Genomic DNA, 13127 nt, shown 5'->3' with positions numbered 1-13127 from the left:
CAGCCCCTGCAGGCTCGGCCGGAGCCCGGCCTGAAAGGAGAGCCAGGGACAGGGACAGGGACAGGGTGTGGGCGGATGGATGGTGGCTACAGAGGTCACCTGGGTGACCACACCTCAGAGGAAGCCATCCGGGGTCTCACCTTGCCAGGGAATATTGGTACCCAGAGTAAACTGCCCGTAAGCCTCACCCTGCAATGTTGCCTGTGTGTGAGTGCACCCCTGCCACCGGGTCACGACTGTCCTTAAACCATTTCCTAGGAGCCCACAAGCTGTTCTCTGGGATGAGCTTAGGGAAGGATGGATGTGGGAGGGTGTAGTGGGACCTGTCCGTTTTGTGCCAGGCACTGTGCTGCTGGGCGTGTGCCATGTCGTCAATTCAATCCTCACCTGCACCTGGCAGATATTTGTGTCCCAGAATAAACTCGGGACTCTCGGTTTAAGCTTTAGCTTTCATTCATGAGGTGTTGCATTCAGAAGTAACACTGGTCCTACATCCAGATATAAATGAAAAGCAATTTAAATTGTTTCTGTTTTCTCTTGAAAAACATCTAAGGGGATTGCATCAATATATCCAAGAAGCATAACCAAACGTTTAGAATCGTGGGCTCGCACACATCTGCTCCCACCCACCTTGTGAGAGTAGAGTGGACGCTCCAAGGTCCCTCATTGTCCCGTCTCAAAACAGCCCCAAGCTCTCAGGGAACGTCTCTCTCTCTCTCTCCTCCCCTTTACCCCTCAAGATGGATGGTTCTTGACTCCTCCCACCAACAATCAATTTAGCATTCTCAGTCCACTCAAGGTCCACTCAATTCGATAGGCACAGCCTCCCACCTCTTTCCAAAGGTCTCTGCCCCAGAGCCACACAATTATGTTTAGTGAAGCCTTTGATGTTTAGAAGGAGGGAGAAGGGGGTCTTGTAACACTGGAATCATCAACTGGCTGGCAGGCCTGGGTACCCCCTGGAGTCTGGCTCCTATGCCCATGTCAGACCTGCAGGCTAAGTGACTGTGGGACGGGAGGGGACAGAACCTGTCCATCTGGGGAGGGGCGGCAGGTGGCAGCTGGAGCGGCCTTCCCTTCATCAAAGCATGCAGGCTGGCTGCAGTTTATGGGAGACAAGCAGTCCCACCTCTTTGAGGCCTCTGCTGAGTGAGCCAAGGGGATCAGTCCAGATAAAAAAGGACAGAAAAATCCATGTCACTGATTCTTTTTCCACTGAGGATGAGAAGAAACAACCAGAATCCTTCCGCAGCTGCCAGACGAGAGAGAGGGGCAGCTGCCTTTGGTGTGTCTCCCGTCCTGCTCTGATTGCCGTGTTTCCCCTCAATATCATAACCCGCTGGTGTCAGTGGTTTATCACTGGCTGTGGTTCAGTTTCTTTCTCTCTTCTGCGCCAACCTGCTTACAAATACTAGATCTCACTATCAATGTCTGCACATTAGACTCACCTGGGAAACTTTTACCAAAATGGCTCCCCAACTGCCAGACCAATTAAATCCAAATGCCTGGGGTATGACTAGAGCATCAGCATTTTTAAAAAGCTCCCCCGCAAAGCTGGTCAGCCGCATGTAAATCAGTGAAGTTAGAACACTCACACCATTCACAAAAATAAACTCAAAATGACTTAAAGACTTAAATATAAGACATGACACCATAAAACTTCTAAAAGAAAACACAGGCAAAACATTCTCTGACATAAATTGTAGCAATGTTTTCTTAGGTTTATCTCCCAAGGCAAAAGTAGAAATAAAAGCAAAAATAAACAAATGGGACCTAATCAAACTTATAAGCTTTTTCACAGCAAAGGAAACCATAAATAAAACGAAAAGACTAACTATGGAATGGGAGAAAATATTTGCAAACAATGTGACTGACAAGGGCTTAATTTCCAAAATATACAAATAGCTCATACAACTCAATAACAAAAAAACCAAACAACCCAATCAAAAAATGGGCAAAAGACCTAAATAGACATTTCTCCAAAGAAGACACACAGATTGCCCAACAGGCACACAAAAAGATGCTCAACATTGCTAATTATGAGAGAAATGCAAATCAAAACTACAATGAGGTATCACCTCACACTGGTCAGAATGGCCATCATCAACAAGTCTACAAATAACAAATGCTGGAGAGGGTGTGGAGAAAAGGGAACCCTCCTACACTGTTGGTGGGAATGTAAATTGGTGCAGCCACTATGGAAAACAGTATGGAGGTTTCTTAAAAGACTAAAATTAGAGTTGCCATATGATCTAGCAATCCCACTCCTGGGCATATATCTGGAGAAAACTATAATTCAAAAAGATATATGTACCCCAATGTTTATAGCAGCACTATTTACAATAGCCAAGATACGGAAGCACCTAAGTGTCCATCAACAGATGAATGAATAAAGAAGATGTGGTATATACATACACTGGAATATTACTCAGCCATAAAAAAGAATGAAATAATGCCATTTGCAGCAACATGGACGGACCTAGAGATTATCATACTAAGCGAAGTAAGTCGGAGAAAGACAAATGTCATATGATATCACTTATATGTGGAATCTAAAAAAATGATACCAACGAACTCATGATACCAAACGAACTTCATGATACCAAATGAACTCATTTACAAAACAGAAATAGACTTACAGACATAGAAAACAAACTTATGGCTACCAAAGGGGAAAAGGACAGGGGAGGGATAAATTGGGAGTTTGGGATTAGCAGATATATAGTACTGTATATATCGATAAAATAGATGAACAACAAGGTCCTACTGTATAGTACAAGGAACTATATTCAATATCTTGTAATAAACTGTAATGGAAAAGAATCTGAAAAAGAATATATATATATAACTGAATCACTTTGCTCTACACCAGAAACTAACACAACATTGTAAATCAGCTATACTGAAATAAAAACAAACAAGCAAACAAACGAACCAGGGTTGAGACCATGAGACCCAGAAGCAGTCAGGACTTGGAGGTTCCTTAGCACTCATCAGGAGCCCAGGCCACTGGGGCACACTCACGAGCTGGGGACCCAGCCCCTGGACACGGGGGGATTGCGTCTTGCTCAGCAGAGGGTGCTGGCTGTGGTGTGGGCAGGAGCTGTAGGGTCTTGCAGCTCAGAGAGCAGCACTGAAGTCCAGGCTAATATGGCAGCTTTTCCTTCCCCACCTCCTTGCCCTCAGCATCCCACTGCCTCCAGAAGGCCTGAGCAGGGAGAAGTGAGAGGAGAGGCCCGAGGGCTGAGGTTCAGCTTGGCCACCGCGTCTCCAGCTTTCCCAAGGAGCATTTCTGCTGCTCTGAGCTGGGTTCCAAACCCAAGGGAGTTTTTGCAAGTTATTAATCCCTATTAAATAGCCAGCCATTAATCTCAATTAACTTGACTGCTTAATTAGGCAGAGCAAAAAAAAAGGGAGGAAGACTGTCGAAATGAAAATAGCTCATGGCACACAGACAGGCTGTGTGGTCTTTTGAGAACCAGCAGGAGTCAGGAGGTCCGAGTTCTGTTTGCCCTTTTGCCAAGACCTGAGGGGAGCAAGAGTTCACAATGCTAAACCTCATGGACAGGCCGTTTCGGTTACAGGGCATTTGCTATGCAGATGAGCAAATTTCAGAGATTTGGAAAAATAAATAAATTCAAACTTAAAACTGTACTGAATAGCCTATAATTTCTCTTTGCCACAAACTGCATTTCAGACTTGTGCCCTGTTATTAGTATCCCATTATAAACATTGATCAGGATCACACAGCAGTGTCGATGGGAATAACTGGCACTCAATAAACAGTTATTAAATAAAAATGTTTTCTAAGATCCTGAGCTGGGGTATCAGTGGTTTACTTTGCTGCTTTATATTAGTGCATGTTCATTGTAGCAAGTTTGAAAGATGCAGAAAAAGACAAGGAAGTTGACTTGAGATCACTGTTGTGAACAGCTTGTGTATGTATTTCTAGTTCTCTTTTTCTAGGTACATATACACAGCTTTCAAAGATCAAATCTCTAATATGAAAGTAAGCGGGGATGGGCCTTTGGCCTGGAAGAGTTTTAGGCCTCTGTAGTAGACTGTTAGCCCAGCTCCCCCATACTGTGGGAGGACCCACCCTCCCACTGCTGTGAGTCTGATACTGATGGCTCACAGCTGTGTACTTCTGTGGAGACTTGCCCTTGGCCAGATGGGAGCTGCCAACCCTGAAAATGCCTGGGAGGTTATCCAGGGAGGTTATGTCCTTCTCCCAAGGGCAGCCCACAGTCAATGACTGACTAATACTCGGTGTAAAAACCTGGCTCCCTTGCCTCAGGGCAGAAAAACTTTGTGGGGTCACTTATGTTCCAGAGCTGCCCTAGGGATCAGGCTGAGGTTAGAGTTCAACCTCTGTGCTTAGCTTCTTCCCCTGCCTCATCCTACACCACCTTACAGGTTTCTCTGGAGAGCACTTCTACAAGAAGTCTCTTTCAGCTCTAGCCCTCCAGGACCAAAACATGAGTCTAGGGCCTCGCTACTCAAAGTGCGGTCCAGGGACCGGCAGTTTCAGCAACACCTGGGATCTTGTTAGCAATGCAGAGTCTCAAGCCTCATGCCAGACCTACTAAGTCTACATTTGCGATTGAAACAGACCCCAGGGGGATTTGTATACACATTACAGTTTGAGAAGGCTGTCCCAGATTATCCTAGATTATCAGTGTTGGAGAGAAAGAGAGCTCTGAATAGAACCCAGTGGGGGAAAGTGATTCTTCTGTGGCCTAACTTCCACTGGAGCCTGGGAGGTTGGATAAAGGGAGAATACTGTGTTAGAAGTTCTAAGGATTTGAGCTGCATCCCTGCAGACAGGGAGAGGAATACCTTTTTGAGGAAACTAGAGACAGTGGAAGCACACAAGGAGCTGGCAAAACCGAAGATTTACCCTAGGCAGGGAGGTTGAGCGGTTCCTGGATAAGGAGGCCGCGGCATGTCATGCACAGTCTCTAATCCCTCCTCTTCCACCAAAAAATTCATGGAAAGGCCTGGGGTGAGTCTCCCCGCTCTCTGAGCATCTGTCCTTTCATATATAACAAGGGATCTGGACACGTGATGTCTGAGATGCTCTGCCGATCACACCCTGTATGGGTCTAAGAAAAACACAAAAAGTGGCCTCTAGAATTGCAATCACAAGCCTCAGGCAAAGGTGACAGACACATTAATTGAGAGAGGCAGTTGCTAGGATAAGGGGACCCCCAGGGCAAAATTTAGGACCTGTCAATCAGTTCTGTTTCATTGTATCAAAAATTTTTTTACCGAAGAAGGGAAGGAAGGAAGGAAGGGATGGAGGGAGGGAGGAAGGAAAAAAGAAAGAAGGCTGAAATCACAGAGTGGGTACTCTCCAGGAGGTACTTACAGGGATCGAGGGAAACAATGGGGCGAGCAGCAATTCTTCCAGCTTGTGGAATCAAATGGTATGGACAGAATGGGCCTGAAATCAAAGAAGAGTCAGTGTCAAGTCACATGGCCTCCTGCACAGCAGTGTGCCTCCCAGAGCTTGTGTAAAGCTTGGAGCTCAGTTGCACACCCTGGAGCCACATCTACCTGGTCAAATTCCAAATGGTGAATGAATAGGGCTGTTCCTGGACAAACTTGAACTGGCGAGGCTATCTTCATACCCTCCTCAGCCATCCTCCTTCCTTTAGAATTTTCCTTCTGTGTCTCAGATGCCCAGAGCTGCTTAGCAACCTCCCAAAGTGGTACCTGATCAAGGCTGGCCCCCTATAGACAAGGCCTATGTTCTAGAATTTTCCCAACTTTTAGGTTAGTTTCCTCTCTTGTACCATCCAATCTGGGAGCCACCAGTCACATGTGGCTATTTAAGTTTCAAATTTCAATTAATTGGGCTTCCCTGGTGGCGCAGTGGTTGAGAATCTGCCTGCCAATGCAGAGGACACGGGTTCGAGCCCTGGTCTGGGAAGATCCCACATGCTGCGGAGCAACTAGGCCCGTGAGCCACAATTACTGAGCCTGCGCGTCTGGAGCCTGTGCTCTGCAACAGGAGAGGCCGCGATAGTGAGAGGCCTGCGCACCACGATGAAGAGTGGCCCCTGCTTGCCACAACTAGAGAAAGCCCTTGCACAGAAACGAAGACCCAACACAGCCATAAATAAATAAATAAATTTAAAAAAAGAAATTGCAAAAAAAAAAAAATTTCAATTAATTAAAATTAAATAAAAGTACGGTTCCTCAGTCACACTAGCCACATTTCCAGCGCTCAATAGCCATGTATGGCTAGTGGCCACATTGGACAGTGCAGATAAAGGACATTTCCAGTGTCACAGCAAGTTCTACCTGACAGTGCCGCTGGCCCCTTGCCTCATGACCTTAGCACTCAACTTTAAGATTCCCAGGCCTCCTTACAAAAATTTGGATGTAGGAAGGGTGAGCAGGAAATGGTTTGGGGGACCTTGTGCCCAGAGCTGTTTTAAACTCTTACTTTCAATTCCACTGTTTTGAAAAATTACAACTATTATGGTTAAGATTAGCAATGACCATTACAATGGACTGAATGTTTGTGTCCCCTCAAAATTTCTGTGTTGAAATCCTAACCCTCAGTGTAATTAGGAGGTGGGGCCTTCAGGAGGTGATTAGGTGATGAGGGTGGAGCCCGCATGAATAGGATTAGTGCCCTTATAAAAGAGATCCCAGAGAGTTCTCTCGCCCTCTTTCTGCCATATGAGGATACAATGAGAAGAGGGTCCTCGCCAGAATCCAACCATGCTTGTTCTCTGATCTTATGCTCCAGCCTCCAGAACTGTGAGAAATAAACTTCCGTTGTTCATAAGCTACCCCATCTGTGATGCTTTGTGACAGCAGCCCAAGCAGACTAAGACAGCCATACAGCTGCTCTGAAAGCAATTCTGAGGCCATGCTGGGCATTTCATTCAGTATACTGGTGGAAGGTAGGCAACTTAGTTGATGAGGGGGTCAGGGGGCCAGGAGAGGAGGGGTACAGAGATTCTCAGAGCCAAAATGTTCAGAGAACAGCAGATGGTATCTGAAAGCACAATTACTGTTCCCTCTTGATAGATGCCTCATGGGACCCTTAAATATAGATTATTCAAACTAATTTTATTCAGTGACACTTGCTCTCAAGTTTCTTGTTCTGATTTTGCTTTAATATGAGTTAAGATCCTTTCTGGTTTCCCACTTTCCTGGAATGTGCTGGGGAGAACACGTGGTACAGCAGAGAGAGGATGAACTTCAGCATGAGACAGCTTGACTTGAATCACCGCTTTGCCATGTGAGCTGTGAGACGGTGGGCAGGCTGTGTCAGATCTCTGAACTTGCTGCCTCACCTGAGGGATGAGCGCAGAAATACCTGTCTCACATTGCTGTGGTAAAGACTCAGCAAGGTAACGTCCACGAAATTGCCCGCACAACGTCTGACACGTGCCGGGAACTCAACAAATATTAGCCTCCCTCCTCTCATTCTCCTCCTGCTGAGCTTTTACAGCAACAGTGCTCTGTACTGCAACCCAAAATCAAACTCTTGCATTATTTTCTTCTTCCTCCAAAGGCTTTGAATTCAGGGGCTGGCCATTTCTCCTTTACCCACTAGTATTTGGAAAGAGGAGGCATTCATCAGCAGCAGCTTTCTTCTCTTTCCTGGCTGTGTCAATTTCTCTGCAAACTACCAACCCTTTATTTTGTGGCTGGGTTTTGTAATTCACAAGTTGGTGTGGGTATTTCTTGGAAATGGCACAGGGGTGATCTTCTCTGGGGGTTTATCAAAACTGCTGAATTCGGACTCTTTTTGCCAAAGCCCCTTCTATAGGATGTGGAGCAGATGGTGGGTTGGCAGACGCTGTCCTAGCAGGAGACGGGCGCCTACAAAACAAGGGCTCTGAGGAATATGTCAGAGAGAGGTGCCCAGGTCCCACAGGAGGGGACACTCAGCGTAGACGGACGGGCTGGCTACAACGCAGCCCTCCCTGTCCCACCAGGTAATGCTGCGGCTGCTGCACACATGATGGAACCCTTGTAATCAATCCAGGTGTCAATCCAGATGGCCTGTGACGGAGGGATGGGGGCCACAGGTGGGCAGGTGGGTAACGGAGCTCTGGCAGCCCTCTTCTGTGCATGGTTAATGCATGAGGTGATATTCAATCACCTCCAGTGCAGCAGGTGGGAGCAGGAGAGCAGCTAACTATGCAGAAAATTACCGGCCTAGAGACCACTGGAGTCAGGCTGTAGCTGAACAGTGGTCCCACACTGGTCCCTAGTACGTTGTTTCCAGAGGTGGCCGGGGAGGATTTCCTGTCGACTGGATTAAGTAAGCCCACCTCCTTCCCTCAAGGAGAAAGAGAGAGACGGCACAAGGGCTTCTGTCTTTTGCCCTGAGTGATGGTGCGGGGGGATCACTTTCAATTCTGGACAACTTTGGAAAAGGCTGGCATGTGGGAGGGAAGTCAGCACAAGGAGCAAGGCCAGGCCAAGAACAGGACTGACAGGGGCACTGTTTTTGGCCAAGACTGGGGACCAGAACCCAGAGAAGGGGGAGAGGCAGCAGCCACAGTGGGGAGAACTGCATTTCACCGAGAAGTAACTATGCTGACAAGAGCTGGCGGCCGTGCCTGCCCTTGAACACGATGGCTGCCTTGGCCCTTGCCTGGAGGCTGTCCATCCACCCACCCTGATCCGCAAGGGGCCCAGCTGACAACTCCCCTCCGCCCTGAGACCGCGACACAGGGGAGCAGGTCTGTGCTCTCAGGGCAGGTGGCAGCTCTCAGCCAGAGAGCCCATATTCTCAGGGTTCTTTCTGATTTATTCTCCGAGGTTAGAGCTAGGAGTGGTTGACAGAGAGGGAGGGAACATTCTTCAAGGGCAGGAAACAGGGTGGGCAAAATTTCAGTGGTGAGGAAATGAACTGTCTAAGTGTGGAGTCGCGTGTCATTTAGCGAGGCCTGGGCACGTGCACCAGATCAAAGTTCTTGTGTCTCAAACAAATTCCTCGTTACCACCCTCCCCCCTGGTCTCCTCCACCCCTCAGTCCTCCTGGCTTGAGGATGAACAAAGGGAACTCCCTCCTTCTAACCTTTTAGTAACTCCAGCCAAACCCTTTAAAGCCATCCTCTCCTCCTCTCAAGCCCCACATGCACTCCCTCAGAGAGCCTTGTTTCTCCTCCTTCAGGAATCCCACCATCTAATCTAAACCACCATTCGTTGTTTCCCGGCTGGTCTCCCTGCCTCCTGCGTGACCCCCTTCCAATCCATCCTCCAAACTGCATCCCAAGTGATCTTCCAGAACATCTCTCCCCTTTTAAACCACCCCCCCCCACCATGGTTCTCTACACTCTACAGGATAAAGCAAAAGCTCCTTTATCTGGCTTATAATGCCTTTTGTGATATTACCCCTTCTTATTTTTCACATTCCTCTCACATCACTCCCCTCCCCCACTGCTGGCCCCCATACACACACACCATCCAGCCCTTTATTTATTCATTTTATTAGTAACTCATTCATCAAATATGTATCGAGTGCTTACTACGTGCCAACCCCTGTTCTACGTACTGAAAATACAGCAATGAACCAAACATATGATCTGCCCTCAGAGGGCTTACATTCTTTAGCAGGAGGACAAAAATCTGTAAATGGGCAAATACACACTATGTCAGATGATGATAAGGGCTAAGGAGAAGACGGAACAGAGGAGGAAGATGGTTGGTAGAGGTTTCCAGTGCTCACCTATGCCCAGTTGCCCTCTCCTTCCAGGCTATGGCCCAGCAGGTTCACCCTCCCTCACCACCCCCTGAAGTTAGTTGGGGCTAACAGACTTGTGGTTGCCAAGGGGGAGGGGGTTGGGGGAGGGATGCAGCGGGAGGTTGGGGTTAGCGGATGTAAGCTATTATATATGGAATGGATAAACAACAAGGTCCTACTGTATAGCACAGGGAACTATATTCAGTATCCTATGACTACGCATAATGGAAAAGAATATAAAAAAAAGAATGTATATATACGTATAACTGAATCACCTTGCTGTACAGAAGAAATTAACATAACATTGTAAATTAACTACACTTCAGTTTGAAAAAAAAGAAAAAAAAAAGTTAGATGAGGCTACATGACTAGTTCTGACCAATGGGTTGTGAGGCTTAGTGACGTGGGTGTCAGTGTGGGGCTAAAGCATTTGTTGGGGTGAGGTCTTCCAGCGCTCACCTCCCCTGCAGCAGCCACCAAGGAGCCTATGTGTTCCAGTGGCTACAAGACGGCAGAGTTGCCACTTGGAGGACATTTGTGCTGGTAAGTTGGCCAGACCTGCAGTGGATCTTGGGACAGAGATGTTCCGGATCTGAGGTGGTGTCAGTGAGGATGGAAGGGTTAGGGGGCAGGATCAGGAACAGTTTAGGAAGTGGACCCCCAGTGTGTAGAAGGAATTTAGGAGTTAAGGGTGAGAGAGGAGTCGGGGATGAGTCCCTGAATGGGGGCCTGGGTGCCCTAGGGGACACAGGGCCGAGGGAGAGAAGATGAATTCAATACGGGGCATGTGGCATGTGAGGGGTTGTTTATGGCACCATATCATAGGTATTTGGATCTAGGGGTCGGGCACCCAGAAGAGTGGTCTGGTTGTACAGATGAGGGAATCCGTGAGAAGCAGACGGTACGTGAAGCAGTGGGAGTGGCCGAGATCACCCAGGGAGAGGGGCAGAGGGGGGAGGTAATGGGCAGAGGATCTCCTAGCATTAAAAGGGGTTGGTAAGAGTCAAGGTCAGGGAGACTGAGAAAGAGTGGCTAAGGAGCTACACAAAGAGCAGGAAAGAACGGTTTAGGACAGGCTTCTCAGACCTCAACAGGCACACAAATCACCTGAGGATTTTGCAAAAAGGCAGAGCTGGCTGAGTAAGTCTGGGAGGGAGCATAAGACTCTGCATTTCCATAAGGCTCCCAGGCAGGGCTAATGCTACCGGTCTGCAGGCGGTATTTTGAGAAGCAAGGGTGTAGGCGAACGCAAGGAAGAGACTTTTCAGAAGGACAAAGTGGTTGGCCATGGGATTTTTCTCTGCAATGGTTGTTTGTCTCATGTAGGAGCAGAGAGTGAGGAGGACTGAGCCATCCTGGATGGAGGAATTCTGGGACAGGAAGTCTCTTCTCACAGTAACTAGGTCTACCTGGACCAGGTGATGCTATGGGTTCTGGGCTCCATCCTATGGATTTTGAAAGGCATGCTTTCTTCAGGTGGCCTTCCGGTGAGGTGTGCACATCCACAGGGCCCTCAAGGAGAGCAGGAGTGTCCCCTCCACCGCTGGAGCAGGGCCAGGGCTGTCTGAGATGACCTCTAACAGATGCAGCTGGACGGCCATTCTCCAGCCCTTCCCTGACCCATTGATGAATCTGCACAGATGTTTCACACCGCACCTCTGCATAATGCAGTCACGCCGACACCTGGCTCAGGGGCTTCCTCAGCTCTTGTAAAGAGCAGCTGAGGCACCCTTTGGAAGCTGGGGCACTCCTCTTACAGGACAACCCCACTTCTGAGAAAGACCCAGGATAGCCAGGTTGGACGGGGAACCCCCATTCCCCAAACTTCTCTGGCTCTCTCCAAGTGCACATCCCTCAGTAAGTCAGTCAGTGCTCTCCACAACTTTAGCCCTTATGCTTACCTCCCACTATGCCTTCCCCAGTACCCTTTTCCATCCCCCCGGCTCCCCTTTCCTCCAGCCATGACAATCTACTCCCCCTCCCGAGAAGACACCTTGAAATCTTGTGCCTCCTTTCTCCACTCCCCTCTCTGCCAACATTTCAAGGCCTGCCTCAAATTCTATCTCCTCAGGAAGTCTTCTCAGATTTCCCCATTAGGGTGAATCTCCCCACCACCATTAGCCCTTCTGTTTTAGAATTTCTCAGAGGCTGCTTTTGTTAGTTGGCTGATTACGTGTGTGTGTTTGCCCACCAGTTTTTGAACTTCTGGGGGTTGAAGACGCTGCCATATTCATCTCTGTCTCTGGGGCTGCTGCATATGGTTACACAGGTTGGACAGTGCACAAGAGCATCCAGCTTGGGTGGGGAGCAGGGGATGGGGTAGAGGGAGGGGGTTGTGGGATCTGATTTAGCCTGAGCTTTGCTCACCAAGCTGTGCTCCCTGGCAACGGCCTGCGTTGGCCCAAAGGAAGAGATGACTTTTTCTATTTCACACAAAGATGCTGTGTAGGAGAGAAGGGGCCTAGTCCGTGCCCCTCTCAGCATTTTGCTTTGCAGGTGACACAGCCCAGTTCTTTACCATAAATGCTAAATAGCAATTCAAGGCTATCGATGAGCAGAGCTGATCATGCCCTCTTTTCTAGCTCTGCCTCTGCGGGCCCCTTGAGTGATTCACTTTGTTAATCTGAAGACACTGTATACTTCTCTGAAAGGATTTAAGAAATCTGTCCCACATCATGACCCCTTTCTGGAAAGGTCTCAGCCCCTCCCTCCTGAATAGCAGTCTGCCTCTCCCCATCCTCTGGTGGGTCTCAGAGCCCCACGACATACCTGAGTGGCTGGTGGAAGATTCTATTACCAGAATCATGTGAGGACTGGGGCTAGCTGAAAAAATGACTGTGCATTTCTTTCCCCCAGAGTGAAAATTGTCCATTTTCCTATTTCCACCCAATCCAGTCCTTGGCGTCATCACATCCATCCACTCTTTGCCCAGCCTGCAGGAGGGGAGATTGTTAACAGGAAATTCCTTTCAGGGATGTCCAGAGGCCACTTGGACCTCCACATAGGACAGCCAAGGGAGCAAGAGCCAGCCTGGCTGTGCTTGGGGGCAGGAGAGAATGAGGAAGGTGGGTCAAGACAATAAGGCAGGTTGGCCTGTCATGGCCCGAGGCCCGGCTGCTTCTGAGGCCAAGAGTCACTTAGGGGAGCTATTCCTGAAAAGAGCTGAGACTGGTTAGGGGGGCCTTGACCTCCCAGACTCCTGCCCTTCTGCCTTTATCTTTGCTGCCCCTTCACTTTCCAGGCCCCGCATCTCTGCATGTCTTGGCTGGTCACCTTCCTTCTAAAAGTCTCTAGTCTTCTGGCTTCTGCAACGTGGCACCCCTGGTCTCTCTGGATCCCTTCCTTCCCAGGCCTCCTTTGTGCTTTCCCCTCCCGCTGCCCACCCTTGATCGCTGGTGGACCTCTA

General features: G+C 48.5%; 1 long non-coding RNA gene across 1 annotated transcript in view; it reads right to left on the bottom strand.

Annotated features, from left to right (window-relative positions):
• Positions 1 to 345: 345 nt before the first annotated feature.
• Positions 346 to 13127, bottom strand: part of LOC309654333 — a 96843-nt gene continuing 84061 nt past the window's right edge. Inside the window, exon 3 of the long non-coding RNA XR_014260159.1 lies at positions 346 to 5446. This is a non-coding gene — a long non-coding RNA (uncharacterized lncRNA). The remainder of the gene's footprint in view (positions 5447 to 13127) is intronic.

Source organism: Balaenoptera physalus (genome assembly GCF_965194825.1).
Source record: "Balaenoptera physalus genome assembly, chromosome: 2".
In the NCBI taxonomy this organism is placed as follows: domain Eukaryota; kingdom Metazoa; phylum Chordata; class Mammalia; order Artiodactyla; family Balaenopteridae; genus Balaenoptera; species Balaenoptera physalus.
This window is presented reverse-complemented; position numbering and strand designations above follow the sequence as displayed.